This window comes from Chlorocebus sabaeus, chromosome X (assembly GCF_047675955.1).
Source record: "Chlorocebus sabaeus isolate Y175 chromosome X, mChlSab1.0.hap1, whole genome shotgun sequence".
Taxonomy (NCBI): Eukaryota; Metazoa; Chordata; class Mammalia; order Primates; family Cercopithecidae; genus Chlorocebus; species Chlorocebus sabaeus.
Window position 1 is genome coordinate 106414431 of NC_132933.1, and position 17008 is coordinate 106431438.

Below are 17008 nucleotides of genomic sequence, written 5' to 3' on the forward strand. Positions count from 1 at the left end.
AGCTCAATGAAGCCTCGAACTCCTGGCCTCAAGCGATCCTCCCACCTCAGCAGCCAGAGTAGCTGGGACTACAAGTGCATGCCACCACACCCAGCTAATTTTAAAATGTTTTGTAGAGATGGGGATCTTGCTATGTTGCCCAGGCTGGTTTAACTCCTGGGCTCAAGCAATGCTCCCGCTTCGGCCTCCCAAAGCACTGGGATTACAGGCATGAGCCATCACACCTGGCTGAGTTTTTATATTTTGTATGACTCCTGTGCCCATATGCACATTAATAAAATTTGTATGTCTTTCCCCTTGTTAATCTATTATCAGTTTATTTCACAGACTCAAACTATCAAACCTTCAGGGGAAATATTAAACTTTAATGTTTAAAATTAAAGTTAAAAAAATTAAAGTTCCCTATACTGGGTAACCTAATGTTCTCTACTTATCTTCTGTAAGGATTCTTATCACATGATTAGTAATAGTAAGATTTGTTGTAGTAGTTTGTTGTTAGTAAATGTAGTAAATTAGTTCAATTAATAGCTCAATTAGTTAATTAAACTATTTCTTCTTCTGTAAAACTGGTAATAATACTTCCTTACAAAGTTGTTGCTATAAGAATTAAGATTAGATTAAGCCAGACTCGGTGGCTCACGCCTGTAGTCCTAGAACTTTGGGAGGCTGAGGCGGGTGGATCACTTGAGGTCAGGAGTTCGAGACCAGCCTGGCCAACATGGTGAAACCTTGTCTCTACTAAAAATACAAAATTAACCAGGCATGGTGGTGCACACCTGTAATCCCAGCTACTTGGGAGGCTGAGGCAGGAGAATCGCTTGAACCTGGGAGGTGGAAGTTGTAGTGGGCCCAGATTGTACCAGTGCACTCCAGCCTGGGCAACAAGAGTGAAACTCTGTCTCAAAAAAAAAAAAAAAAAGAATTAAGTTTAGATTAGTTAGACAGAGAACTTAGAACAGGGACTGTCACTTAGCAGATGCTCAAGAAATGTTTATCATCTTCAACTAAAAAGAAATCCAATCCACCAATTTAAAACATTTACTTTGCGATGATATAGGAAAGCTGAAATCCAGCCAAATTCTCCTTTACTTCACTTGGTGCTGGTTCACTCACCCAACTTCAAGAACTCCCAGCCTCGCATTCTGGTGCTGGGGGCCTTTGGTGTGGTTTTCACCAGCTCCCTTTTAAAGTAGCTGTTCTTTAAAGCTTGGCTTAGAGCAGCAGCAGCAGCAGCAGCAGCACCTAGGGACTTGTTAGAAATGCAAATTATTGGGCTCCACCCCAGCCCCACAGGATCAGAAGCCCTGGGGACGGGGGCCTAGCGAGTTTTGACATGCTCTGCAGGTGATTTTGAGAACTATGGAGGGAGCTAAGGGGAGGGGGTATATCTTGACTTTTTCCCTCTGGGGGTCACTATATTTCCTTTCTTGTCCCCTTCTTTATCTGGAAAAAAAATAGTTAGGGTTGGGGAGGGAGAGAGAAAAGAAGAGAAAAACAAAACTAATCCTTGCTAGTGATATGGGAGGCGGGCAGGGAAGTGCTGGGAAGGGAAGGGCATGGTCCCTAGCTAGGGCCCCACCCCTGGGCCTGTGCTCACGGACCTAGGTGAGGACGGGCATTTCTGGTTTCTTGCTTAAATGCTGCATTTCCTAAGACCACCCCGGCCCGTCATGCCCCCATCCTGTGCCTATAAAAACTCTGAGACCCTAGCAGGCAGAGACGCAAGCCGCTGGATGTCAAGAGGAACACACTGGTAGAGGAACTCACAGGTGGCTGGATGTCGAGAGGAACACACTGGTGGAAGAGCACACGGACAGGCACCAGCAGACAACGGCACGCCGGCAGCCCGTCAACCAGCAGAAGGATGTGGAGTTTGGCCGGGTCAGTCAGAGGGGAGTCCAGCCGCTGAGCAGCCCGACTCCAGGAAGAAAACACCTTCCCACTCCATCTCCCTTCTGGCTCTTCCATCTTCTGAGAGCTACTTCCATTCAATAAAACCTTGCACTCATTCTCCAAGCCCAAGTGTGATCTGATTCTTCCGGTACACCAAGGCAAGAAACCCTGGACGGCTAAACTGAAAGAGCACCCTGTAACACACACCCACTGGGGCTTCAGCTGTAGCCCCACAGCCTGCCCGTCTGTATGCTCCCCCTAGAGGTTTGAGCAGCAGGGCACTGAAGAAGCGAGCCACGCTCCCATCACAGGCCCTATGAGGGGGACAAGGGAATTTTTCCCGTTTCACTAGCAGATGTCAGGAAATGCCCTTCATTCAGTCCCTCAGTTCCCAAATGTTTCCTTCTTCCAGGGGATCTAGTGTTTCAGCTCCAGTTTGCTCCCCTTGGCCCATGTGGTACAGGCATCATCAGTCTACCCCTGGATGTTGGGCTTTAGGCAGGAGTCACTTTTTTTTTTTTTTTTGAGACGGAATCTCACTGTGTCACCCAGGGTGGAGGGCAGTGGCATGATCTCGGCTCCCTACAACCTACGCCTCTTGGGTTCAAGTGATTCTCCTGCCTCAGCCTCCCGAGTAGCTGGGATTACAGGTGCCCACCACCACGCCTGGCTAATTTTTGTATTTTTAGTAGAGACGGGGTTTCATCATGTTGGCCAGGCTGGTCTCGAATGCCTGACCTTGTGATCCGCCCGCCTCGGCCTCCCAAAGTGCTGGGATTACAAACGTGAGCCACCACGCCCGGCCAGGCAGGAGAAACTTTTTCTCTCATCTCCCTTCTCTTGTTATTATTGGAGTTAGGCATATTTCCCCCGAAAGGCTCACCTTCCCTGCACTCTTATTATGCCTAGCCCCTTCCTTTTGCTCATCACATCTTGAAGTCCTAGCCCCAAGGAGGTATGGAAAAATAGGATGAAGTGGAAAAGAGTGAGGAGCTACCAAGCAAAATGGGTCTGCCCTGGGATTTGGTGTTCAACAGTGAATAATAATTTTCTGCCAACTTCTGGCTATGGACTTTCATTCAGGTTGTTTAACTTGAAGCATTTTCACAGTTCTGCCATCCTATCCCTACCCAAACTCCAGGAGAGTACTCCCATTCCTCAGTAGTGTACAAGAGTACTCAACAGAAAGGACAAGAGTGCACTCACAAAACCGGTTCAATTGTCCCATGTAACTGATATTTACAAGTTTTTTGAATAAACATAGAAGTTGACCTTCCCAGTCTTAAAACTTGGAACTTACATCTGTCTCATCTGAGTTCCTTCCTGATATGGGTTGGCTCTGTGTCCCCACCCAAATCTCATCTCGAATTGTAATCCCTGCATGTTGAGGGAGGGATCTGGTGGGAGGTGATTGGATCACGGGAGGAGTTTCCACCATGCTGTTCTTGTGATAATGAGGGAGTTCTCACAAGATTGGATGGTTTAAAAGTGTTTGGCATTTTCCCCCTCACTCTCTCTCTCTCCTGCTACCTTGTGAAGAAGGTGCTTGCTTCCCCTTTGCCTTCTGCCAATTGTAAGTTTCCTGCTGCCTCCCCAGCTATGTGGAACTCTGAGTCAATTAAACCTCTTTCCTTTATAAATTACCCAGTCTCACATAGTACCTTTATATCAGTGTGGAAACGGACTAATAGACTTCCTCAGGAAACCGACCCTCAGGCAAGGAACTGAAACTCACCAGATCACTGCATCCAGACAATGAGATGCCAGAGCCCTCATTCATCATGGCTGCTTCCTTACCCCTCCCTAATTCCTATTTTCCTGCCTTTCTTGCTATATAAACCCCCAATTCTAGTGGGTTGGAAATTTGAGACTTTATCTCATGTTCTCCTTGGCTGTAGCACCCGATTAAAGTCTTCTTCCCTGTCATTCTCTCAGTGATTGTTTTTTGTGTGGCGAACAGCAGGACCTAGACCAACCCCTGGTGTTTGGCAGCACTCAGTGTACAGGAGTATTGGTAACACTTAGTGTACAGGAGTACTTAATAGAATATATAGGAGGAGAAGAATACTCTTCCTTTTTTTTTTTTTTTTATTATATTTTAAGTTCTGGGATACATGTGGAGAATGTGCAGGTTTGTTACATAGGTATACATGTGCCATAGTAGTTTGCTGCACCTATCAACCCGTGATCTGCATTAGGTATTTGTCCTAATGCTATCCCTCCCCTAGCCCCCCATCCCCTGACAGGCCCCGGTATGTGATGTTCCCCTCCCTGTGTCCATGTGTTCTCATTGTTCAATCCCCACTTATGAGAGAGAACATGTGGTGTTTGGTTTTCTGCTCTTGTGTTAGTTTGCTGAGAATGATGGTTTCCAGCTTCATCCATGTTCGTGCAAAGGACATGAACTCTTCCTTTTTTACAGCTGCATGGTACAATGCTCTTTCTTACTCCTCAGCAGTGGGTACCCCCATCTGTTGCTGAGATTAAATTACCAAATACAAAGCACACCTGAAAATATTAAGCATCCTTTAGGAGGGGAGTGAAAAAAGCTGGGTATGGTTTACCCGCAAAGTGGACTTTTTATTCTCATTAAACATGCAAAGCAAACCAAAAATGAAAAAAGCTTGCCTTTTCCCAACACACTTCTGTGCCCTATACTGCTCAACACTTACAGCAACTGTCTACTTTAGCGAAAAGTGATTCCATTTCAATGTTTCCCCAGCAAATGGTGATAATGAAAATTGGACGTGTAAAACATCATATAGAATTTTAAAAGCATTTATTTAAAAAAACCTCTTTATTATTTCAAACAGAATTTCAAACATAGAAAAACACAGACAGAATAGTATAATGAAAATCCACTGACTCATTACCCAGCTTCAACAACTTTCAACTCATGGCACTCTTATTTCATTTATGTCCCCATCCCCATCTTTACCTCCCATATTTTTTGGAAGCAAATCTCAGATGTCATACTATTTTATCTACCAATATTTCAGCATGTATCTCTAAAAGGTAAGAATTTAAGAAAATATACAGCCACAGTACTATTATCACACTTAGAAAAAGTTAACAAAAATTCCTTAACATCATCAAGTATCCATTGTGTTCAAATTAAAAATTTTCTCATACATAGCGTAAATTATTATTATTTTTTGAATCAGGGTCCAAATAAGGTCCACACATTGCAATTTGGTTAATAGGCTTTTAGATCTCTTTAAATCTATAATCTCTCTTTCTTTTTGCAACTGATTTGTCGTTTAATATGTTCTCCTGTCCTCTGTACTTCCTGTAAAACGTTATTTGAACTAGAGGCTTGATTAGATTTGGGTTTGAGGGTTTTGTTTTTTGTTTTTTGTTTCTTTGGTAAGAACGCTTTATATGTGGTATTGTATATAGCATATTTCACAAACAAATATTAAGGATTACAGATATATCAGCTATTTTGAGTTACACAAATTCCCATTTTACTTCCATCACAGCAGATTCTCGAGTATCCGTATCATCTCCCAATGTATTTTAACTCTTCAGAAATTTATCACTTTTTCTGTAGAAAAAAATTCTGTGTGTGTGTGTCTGCAGCTGTGTCGGGTGGGAGGGCATTAAGCTCTAAACTAGAGTAAGGCCCATTTAGTAAACAGTTAATGCCTTTGCTCTTTTTATTTGCAAATGTTTTTGGAAATGTTTTCCAGAGGTAAAATCTAGCATTAGTCAATCAAACAAAAATGATTTCCATTACTATTCTAATTCAGAATGTCTAACGGGATTCCCAACAGCAATATGATATTCATCTATAATAATTTTATTTTCTTAATGTTTTCTACAATTTAAATTTCTGTTTATATAACTAGATGATCTTTAAGAATGCCCTTCAAATCTGTTGTTGGCTAGTTGTAGAAGAATGCTTCCTAAAGGTTTTGCCTTCCTAAAAGTTTAAGCTGTGGGGAAAGAAAAACGGGTCCAAATTATGTTTGCAAATGAGTGTGTATCCATATTGTCAGGTCACAAGAAAAGGAAGTAAGATACCAATAATGTTTGATCATAAAGGGAAAACAATTATTTGTAAGTCTGATTTAAATTTCTATTAACTTCAAATGTGAGCTTGGTGATACATTTCCTTAGTTATATTAGTTTTCTATCGTGGCTGTAACAAATTACCAAACACTGAGTGGCTTAAAGCAATGCAAATTTATTATCTTATAGGTCTGGAGGTCAGAAGTCCAGTGTGGGTCTCAGTGAACTAAGATCAAGGTGTTGATAGGGCTGCATTCTTTCCGGAGGCTCTGGGGAGAATTAATTTTCTTGCTTTTTTCAGCTTCTAGGGGCCACCCACATTCTTTGGCTCATGGTCCCATTCCTCTAGGCTCAAAGCCAAGAGCAGCAGGTTCAATCCTTCTCTATTCGCGTCACTCTGGCCTCTTGTTCTGCTTAAGGACTCTTGTGATTATATTGGGTTCACCCAGATAACCTATGATAATCAACCCTATTAAGGTTGATTAGCAATCTTAATTCCCTTTGCCATATAACATAACATATTTGCAGATTGTGGGGATTAGAAAGCCAGTGTCTTTGGGGGGCCATTATTCTGCCAACCACACAAGCCAAATAATGTTTGAGATCTTTCCAGATTTAATAAAACCAAGTAACTGGGTTAAATATTTAAATATATTTGTTTTTGTGACTGGTCTCATTTCTTTGAGCAAGGCTGGATATAAATAAATAAATACATTTGGTTTAAATGTTGTTTTGATATTGAAGAAAAACATGAATCATTGTCCTATTTTGTACCAAATAAGAAGGAACACGGATCTTCCATCCTTGTTTCTGGTTATTGCCTTCCATTTTTCGGAAGGAAGTAGTTAAGCAGATCTCTCTGAGTTTCTAATTTAAAGCACATTGTTTAGCAGACGTTTTCTGTCTTTAGTTTTTAGAAATTTGATTTAAATATATTTGGGTATGAATATGAGTTTATACTATTTGGGTTTTGCTCAGCTTTTTGAATCTGTAGGTTTATGGGTATTTTTAAAAGCAAATTTGGGAAAAATTTAGCCATTATTTCTTTGAGTATTTTTTTAACCCCACAGTCTTTCTTTTCTTCTTTTGGAATTCTGATGACTTGAGTATTAGATCTTTTGTTATTTTTCCACAGGTCTCTCTCTCTCTTTCTCTTTCCAATCTATTTTCTCTCTGTTGTTCAGATTGGATTCTTTCTTTTGATCTATCTTAAGATTCACTGATAATTTCCTCTGTCATTTCTGTTTTACTATTGAGCCCTTCCAGTGAGTTTTTAATTTTGGTCAATATATTTTTCAGTTCTAAAATTTCCATTCGTTGTTTCTTTATATTTTATATTTATTTGCTGACACTTTCTATTTTTAAATTTCTTTTAAGAATATTCATAATTACTTACCGAAGCATTTTTATGATAGCTGTTTTTGTAGATTTTTGGGGATTTTTAACACATATAATCATGTCATCTGGGACTAAAGACAATTTTATTTCTTTTTTCCTAGTCTGTATGCCTTTTATTTTTTACCCTTGCCTTATTGCATTAACTAGTAATTCCAGTACAATTTTCAATAGGAATGGTGAGAGATGACATCCTTGTCTTGTTCCTGATCTTGGGGGAAAACATTCAGTCTCTCACCGTTAATTATTAAAACCACCTCTGCAGAATTATAAGTAATGAGAGAAATCTAACATGACTGACTCCACTCTATCTTGTTTCTAATGTCATAGGCTAATTTTCTTTTTTTCTTATACTAGCACAGAGGCCAAGATAACTACAAGAGGAATTTAGTTTATAGTTCAACTTTGAGACAAAGGAAACTGACCCCCTCCTTGTTTGAAGATTGATGCCACATTCATAAGGCTAGGTTAAAATTATGGTAGGGGCTTGAACTTTGCTAAAGAATGGGCAGAGTTAAACAATCACCTGCCATTGCTTAGCGTATTTTCCTATAAGTTGCTTACTGCCCCAGAGTCACGTTACCAGGGGTCACAAGATTTCTAACTTCCCTAACTACTCCTATGGATGACATCACTATTGTGAAACCGAAAGAACTGGTCTTGGAGATATTTTTCAGATTTAGCATTTTGGTACACCAAGAGATGCCATCAGATTTTGAGAAGCACTCCCCTCCTGGGAACTGACTCAGCTGCACGAAGCCAGTTTTAGATGCCCCTTGTGATTTCATCCCCAGCTAATCAATTGTTCCAGTTCCTCAGCCCCCTGCTTGCCAAAGTACCCTTAAAAAATATCCTACCCTCTGAATTCTCAGAAAGACAGATTTGAGAAATTTCTCCCTGTTCTCTTTGCTTGGCCAGCCCTGTGATTAAACTCTTTCTTAGCTGCAACACCTGCTGTTCTCATTGATTTTTTTCAGGGCAGTGAGCAAGAAGAAGCCATCAGGCTGTGACAAATTATGATGTTAGTTATGGGTTTTTGCAGATAACCTTTATTTGGTTAAGAATGTTGCCATCTATGCCTACTTTGTCGAAATTTTTAAAAATCATAAATGGATGTCAAATTTTGTTGAAAGCCTTTTCTGCATCTGTTGATGTAATCATATGGCTTTTCTTATTTAGTCTCTTAATGTGTTTTCAAAAATTTTAATATAGATTTTTGAATGTTGGAGCAGCTTTGTATTCCTGAAATAAACCCCACCTTGTCTTGATATATAGTCCTTTTTATCTACATGGTTGCACTTAAATTGCTAATATTTTGTTTAAAAATTTTGCATCTATATTCATGAGACATAGTCATCTGTAGTAGTCTTTTTTCTTGTCATATCGTTGTCTGACTTTGTTATTAGGATAATGCTAACCTCATTAAATGAATTGGGAAGTGTTCCTTCCTTCTATTTTCCATGAGAGATTATGTAGTATTGATATCGTTTCTCTCTTGACTGCTTGGTGGAATTCATCAACGAAACCATGTGGGCCAGTAGTTCTTTCTCTGGGAAGGTTTTAAACAAATTGCATTTTTTCAATAGATATTGAGCTATTCAGGTTATCTCTTTCAACTTGAGTGATATTTGATAGTTTGTGTTTTTCAAGAAAATGGCCCAATTTATCTAAGTTATTGAATTTATGGTCGTAGTGATGTTCATAGTGTTCCCTTATTAAGCTTTTAATGTTTGTGTGATTGGCTGTGAACTCCCTCTCTTATTCCTGATATTGATAATTTGTGTCTTTTCTTTTTTACTTTCTTGGTTAGGCTGTCTAAAGATTTACCAATTTTATTCATTTTTTTCAAAAGAGCCAGGTTTAACTTTATTGATTTTCTCTATTTTTTAATTACTTCTTTCCTTCAGGTTGCTTTATTTAATTTGCTCTTCTTTTCCTAGTTTCCTAAATTATAAGATTAGGCCATTGATTTTAGATATTTCTTCATTTCTAATATTTGTATTTAGTGTTATGCTATAAATTTCCCTCTAAACACTATTTTATCAGGGTCCCACTAATTTTTTTTAATACATTTAAAATTGTGGTACAATGCACGTAACATAAAATTCATCATTTTATCCACTTTTAAGTGTGCAATTTAGTGGCATTAAGTACATTCACAATGTTGTACAGCCATTACCACTATCCATTTCCAGAACTTTTTCATCATCTCTGACAGAAACTTATCCCCATTAAACTTCTCATTTCTTCCTACCCCTGGATGTGCTGACCTCTGTTCTAATTTCTGTCTCTATAAATTTGCCTATACCAGGTACTTCACACAAGTGGAATTATGTAATATTTGTCCTTTCATGTTGGCATATTTGACTTAGTACAATATTTTTAAGGTTCATCCATGTTGTAGCACCACAAATCTTTATATGTTGTACTTTTATTTTTATTTCAGTTTAAAGTATTTTAATATCTCCCTTTAGACTTCTTCTTTTGAACCATGGATTACTTAGAAGGGTATTATTTAATTTATTAATATTTGGTGATTTTCCAGATAGCTTTCTGTTATTGATTTCTAGCTTAATTTTGTTATGGTTGGTCTAAAAATGTTATTTATATGATTTCTATTCTTTTTAATTTATTAAGATTTGTTATATGTCCCAGAATGTGGCCTATTTTAGTGAATATTCCCTGTGCACTTAAGAAAAATGTGTATTCTGCTCTTACTGGATGGAGTGTTTTGTAAACGTCTATTTGGTTAAGTTATTTGATAGTGCTGTTCAAATAATGTATATACTTACTGATTTTGTCTGCTTGTTTTATCAGTTACTGAGAGAGGATTGTTGAAGAGTTCAGCTATAATCGTGGATTTATCTGTTTCTTCTTTCAGTTATATCAATGTTTAACACGCTGTTGTTAGGATGTTTAAGAAATCCTCTTCATTTGTTTTGAAAATTTGATCTCTTTTTTAATGAGGTAGGGCATCACTAACTAAAGCCATAAAAAAGTCTTCTCTTAAACTAGAACTGGAAATGATGTCTTGAACCTGTGGTTGCTTGGTCATTTTGGTGAATCATTTTGTTGTTTTATCAAATTCTTTTACGGTTGAAAGGAATCCAGAAAATGCCTGTCTCATGGAGCTGTCACACGTACAGTTGGTTTTCAAGGCCTTCCTCATGTGGCCAAAGCTAAATTTAGGACTAGTGAAGCCAGTTCAGTGGTACAGATTTGCAAAACTAAGGCCCTTAAATGTTTAAAGTTTCTAGCAACTGGTTTATATCCCAGAAAGGGGCATAGAGACAGTAGCTTTCTTGGGGTCATCAGGGACATTGGTAAAGTGACAGCTTTTATGTGGTTGTTTAGTATGTATGCATACCTATATATGTATATATGTATTTGTCTTCCATTGACTGCAATCAGCAGCTGCAGACTACAAAGCACTCACGATCTCTCCTCCAGCTTGTCACATAGAGTGTATGCCTCTTTTTTTTTTTTTTTTTTTGGATGGAGTCTTGCTCTGTCGCCAGGCTGGGATGCAGTGGCGTGATCTCGGCTCATCTCGGCTCACTGCAACCTCTGCCTCCCGGATTCAAGGGATTCTCCTGCCTCAGCCTCCCAAGTAGCTGGGACTACAGTCGTGCACCACCATGCCCTGCTAATTTTTGTATTTTTAGTAGAGACGAGGTTTCACCATGTTGGCCAGGATAGTCTCAATCTCTTGACCTTGTGATCCGCCCACCTTGACCTCCCAAAGTGCTGGGATTACAGGTGTGAGCCACCACGCCCGGCCCAGAGTGTATGCCTCTTATACACTCTTATATGGCCTACCAGTGTGGTCTGTCCTCGGCTCCAACACACTTGCAGTTCTGAGATCCCAGAGTAGGATTCAGACTTCTCTCCAACTGTGTTGTTCCAACAAGGGCAGTGTCACTTTAGTTTGGGGAACTTTGTCCCTTGAGAAAGAAATGCATCTGCTGTTTCATGCATTAAATACGGCTGTAAAGTATGTTTTACTTCTACCAAGAGATGGAGATGGAGACTATTTCCCCTCCTCTTGATCTGGCCTAGTCTGTGACTTGCTTTGATCAGTAGAATACAGAATAAGTGACACTGGAAATTCTAAGGATGGGCCCTAGGAGATCTGCAACTTCTCATTTTGTATGCTTGGAAGGCTTTTTCTTTTTTTTTTTTTTTGAGACAGAGTCTCGCTCTGTCGCCCAGGCTGGAGTGCAGTGGCCGGACCTCAGCTCACTGCAAGCTCCGCCTCCCAGGTTCACGCCATTCTCCTGCCTCAGCCTCCGGAGTAGCTGGGACTACAGGCGCCCGCCACTTCGCCTGGCTAGTTTTTTGTATTTTTTAGTAGAGACGGGGTTTCACCATGTTAGTCAGGATGGTCTCGATCTCCTGACCTCGTGATCTGCCCGTCTCGGCCTTCCAAAGTGCTGGGATTACAGGCTTGAGCCACCGCGCCCGGCCCTGGAAGGCTTCTTCTTATAATCCACTTGCCATGTTATGAGATAGGCAAGTTATGTGAAGAGGCCATGTATAAGATGTTCTAGTTGACAGTCCCAGCTGAGTTCCCAGCCAATAGCCAACACTAACTGTCACCATCTGAGTGAGCCATTTTGGATGTTTCAGTCTCATCAAGTCTCCAAATGTCTGTAGCCCTAGCACACATTATGTGGATATGCAGCAAAGAATTAACCTTGCCAAAAGAAAGTTTGGTCCTGCTTGAAAAGAGTGTTTTTATTTATTTTTTAACCTGGGTGTTACAGGCCACACCCGATAGTTTTTGCAAATAATGTCATTTGTGGTAGGGGCCTTGGACTGTGTAGTATATCAGCTTGATTTCGGAGGAGCTATAAAATAGGGTCAGCTGTGTAGGAGCCATGCCTACATTACCAAGCCCCAATAACAACTCCGGACAGAAAAGCTCAAGTTAGCTTCTCTGGTTGGCAAAATTCCGTGCATGTTGCTACACATCATTTCTGGGAGAACTAAGTGCTGTCCTTATTCTGAACTCCACTGGGAGGGAACAACTAGAAGTTCATGCCTGGTCTTTCCTGCACTTTGCTTTATGGGCCTCTTCCCTTTGCTGATTTTAATCTGTATTCTTTCACTGTAATAAATTTTAACCATGAATATAACAGCCTTTCTGAGTTCTGTGAGTCCTTCTCATCGAACCTGATGTTGGTGTTAGGACCATTGAATGCCATTCTAGCCAACCCATGGAATCATGAGCAACAATAAGTGGCTGTTTTCAAACTGTGAAATTTTGGGATGGTCTGTTTTGCTGCAATAGATATCTAAGACAACTGTGTTCTCTATTAGTTGGTAAGATTTCTAAGAGCCAAGATAACTGAATTTCTGCTGTGCTAGCATAGCACCTATTCATTGCCGGCATTCACTAAACATTTGTTACGTTGAATTATTAAATTAAAGTAGTTAAAGACATCTTTGTGGACTGAGATAGACTAATTGGGATGGAAGACTTGGAGAATAATTGTGTTATTTTCTTATATGTATAACAGAAGAGAATCTCCAAGCCTTTGCTATGAAATATAAAGATAATTGCAGTTTTTTAGGGGAGCTATGCTAGTAATGATTCATTCTTTTTCTTTCAAGATAACTGTGCCATGGTGTAAAGAATACTGCTTGGAATATATTGGTTCAAGTGCAAGTTTTGTCTCTGCACACTACTTTTATGAACTTGGGCGAGTCTCTTCACTTTACTAAATACCATCTTGAAGCAGTGATAATAATGGTAATCCCGTGAGGTTGTTGTGAGGTTTTAATGCATGAAAAGGTGCTTTGAGAACAGTAAAGTGCTATGTAGGTATAAAGTATCATTGTGTGAGTTGATGGGACTTGCTTAAATTTTATTATTTTTAGCTCTTTGATTCCATTATCTGTCATAAATACTTTTAAAATGGACAGCATCTCAATAGCACAAGTAACATAAAAATCTGGAAAATAACAATAAAGCAGCTTTTAAATAGTAGTTTTTTTCCTCTGTTTTTCTTACATTATCTCTTCACCACCATGAAGTATTCCTCTCACACTTTGTTTTTTTTCAGACACGAAATGGAGAAAAATAATCAGAAACGGTGGCAAGAAACAGGATTTCTTTTCTCCCAAGCATGTGATATCTCCTTGCCACTTCCATTCACCTCTCTTACCACCATGCCTTTTAGTTTAAAAAAGAGCAACTACAAAGTGTTGACAAGATAGTATTTGTTATGCCCATCAAACTTACTGAACTCTGGACCCTTCTTACTGAGTCAGTTTTGATAATTCAGATGATGATGCCCCTAGCACTTTGGAACTAGTCCACTAGGCCTATGAGAACTACTTTTGGGTTCTTCAAGTTTATACCTGCAGCTCAGAGAATAGAATCCAGAAAGGCTGCCAGAGCCTTGCTGTGAACCTTCTTAAAGATGCTGTAATTTCCCAGGGTCACACCTAGCATACTTCTTTGATGCCATTTATGAAATGTTGTTTGTCTTTCTGGGTCTCATAAGGTGCTAGCTGCCCCTTGCACTTACATGCATCCTATTATGTTTCAATAGGCTTGAGTACTTGCGAGTTTCTGACATAATAGAATGAAAGAAGGTCAGAGCAAGCAGGAAGATATTTTAGAGATTGGAGCCCTGGCCCAGAAATTGGTTGTTCTGATTTGAGAAGAATCAAGGGTAAGGAGAAATGGCCTATAATAGGAGTGTGTGAGCATGTTCTAAGAGTCCAGCAAGGAAGGGTTTAAATCAGAGCCTGGAGACAGAGTGTTAGGTTCCAGGTAGGAGGAGCATGGGAATGAGAGTCAGCTAAAGCAACCTAATAAACCAGATGATAAATTAGCATTAAAAGTATTGTGACAGCCTGGAAAAATTAGCTGAAACAAACAAGAGGCAATTCCAGAAGTGAATAAAAAAACACTTCCTATAGATCCCAAAATCAATCAGGTTTAACAGAAATTCTGTAAAAGTCTTAGATTTCAGCTACCAGGAAGGTGGGAATGAGTCAATCATATGACACCCATTCTCTGTAACGTGAATGCAGTCTTAGGATGCACGAATTAAACCTAAAATAAGGAAGGTAATGGTCCCACTCTCCCCTGCCTGAGTTATGTGTAGATTGTGTTCTGTTCTCAGTGATATATATATATATTTTATATGTATATATGTTTTTGAGACAGGGTCTTTCTCTGTTGCCCAGGCTGGAGTGCAGTAACGTGATCATAGCTCACTGCAGCCTCAACCTCCTGGGTTCAAGCAATCCTCCCACCTTAGCCTCCCGAATAGCAGGGACTACAGATGCATGCCACTATGCCTGGCTAATTTTTCAAATTTTTTGTAGAGGCAAGGTCTCAGTATATTTCCCAGGCTGGTCTGAAACTCCTGGGCTCAAGTGATCCTCCTGACTTGACTTCCCAAAGTGCTGGGATTACAGGCAGGAGTCACCATGCCCAGCCCTCAGTGCCATATTTTAAATTGTATGAATAAATGAGAAGAATATGATATGGTGAGAGGTTTAAAAATGACTTCACCTGAGTAATGGTAAGTTGAACAGGGCTAGTTGCTAGATAGTTGAGGAACATAACGGGTATTTTCAATAACTTGAGGAATTATTAATATGAAAGAAGAATTAGCACTTACTTTTATGGGTCTTCAAGATAGAATTTTGGTAACTGGATGGAATATGTAATGGGAAAATTAGGGCTCAACGATGTTGAGAACTCTCCAGTGAAAGTTGTCCATAGATGAAGAGGGATATGGTATGAGAGGGGTACACTACTCATTGGGGAAGTGTTCAAAAAGAGGCTGATTGGCCACCTGCTGGTAACGCTGGAAAACAGAATTCTTGCCTAGGGGAGAGGTCAAACCACATGCTCTTCAAGATCCCTATCATCTCTTAAGTTTCATGACCCTGTGATCTCCTGCACTAGAGAGAGACATATTGTAGACATTCAGAGATTTCCATTGACAGCCTAACACTCCAGCTTGCCACACAATTGTGCTGTGGGCTGGCCAGAAAAATGTCTGGTCTGGCCAGAGTCAGTAGAACACCACATAACCCAGGCATAAGGTATTGAACTTAAGTGGATAAATTACCACATACTTGGTGGCTTAAAACAACAGACATTTATTGTCTCACAGTTCTGGAGGCCAGAAGTCTGACATCAAGCTGTTTTCAGGTCCACACTCTCTCAGAAGTCTCTAGTGGAGAATCTGTTCCTTGCCTCTTCCAGCTTCTGGTGGCTCCAAGCATTCCTTGGTTTGTGGCTGCATCATTCCAATCTCTGGTTCTGTGGTCACAATGCCGTCTTTTCTGTCTTCTTCCTCTTTGTGTTGCTTATAAGGCTACTTGTCATTGGATGTAGAGCCTACTCAGATAATTAAGGATGAGCTTCACATCTCAAGATCCTTAATTTAATTATATCTGCAAAAATCCCTTTTTCAAATAAGATAACATTCACAGATTGTGAAAATTAGGACATGGACATATCATTTGAGGACCACCATTCAACCCACTATACTCATTTTAATGGTCATTACACTATCACTATTATCAATAAATAGTGCTTTGCCTATGATGGCGCTTGAAGCAGAATAGCCTTGTGAGATTCTCAACAGAGACAGTCTAGCGCTTGATAATCTCACTCTTGGAATCAGAAAGATCTGAGTTTAATTCCAGTTTTGCTACTTAGAAGTGTATATCTGGCAGGGGTGAACTTTATTTCTGATTCCTCAACTCTAAAATGAGAATAGTGGAACTTATCTCATAGGGTTAATATGAGTAAGCAATGCAATAATGCTTGTAAATTACTTAACATAGGGCCAGGCATATTGCTGACATTCCACAAGTGATATTATTAATGAGTTTATTCCTTTCCCCTGGTTTCAGGCTATCTGAGGTGTCAGGCTTTTATAATTTCCTGGAAATTTAGTTGAAATTAACATATGTTTATTGAGGATTGACTCTGCACCATATACTATCATATATAATAGGTATGAATGGTAAACAAGACAGACATGGTCTTTGCCCTCACAGATCTTAGAGTATGATGGCATCAATGGTTAATAAAACATGTTAATATAATACAATATTGACATTATGACGATTGGGGAGCTATAGGAACCTGAGAAGTTCCTATAGTTCTTCTCGGGACTATAGATCCCGAGACACCCAACCCAGGCAAAATTCTGGATAGAGGAAGAGGACTTCTGTATATGGGAGGATACTTATATTTGTAGCAGAGGGGCTGAATTGCATTTAAAGCCTGCTTATGCCTGAGGAACTACCAGTTCCTGTTGGCATGTGTTGATTTTACATGGGGAATGTGGGCCTGTGCTCTTTGTTCCTGGAAAGAAAGACTGTGAGATGAGGCGGCAACTTAGTGTAGGTTTTCCAAGGAGTAGATCCTAAGACAAAGATTTTAGTGCAGATAGTTTATTTGGGAGATAATCCTGAGAAATACCAACAAGAGAGTGGAGGAGTGAGATAGGTAAGAAAAGAGCCAATAAACGGTGCTTTATCAAGCTAGTTACCACCATGGTTAATTAGAGCTCCATTATATTGGGGAACTCTAGAAGCCAATGTAGAACACAAGCAGCAGAGTCATCTACGACTACACTTGTGGGTCATTGGTATCCAAGAAACTTGTCCATAAGCAGGGAAGGCAGGCTACTGAAGAAACCTCAGGCAAAGAGATGCAGAT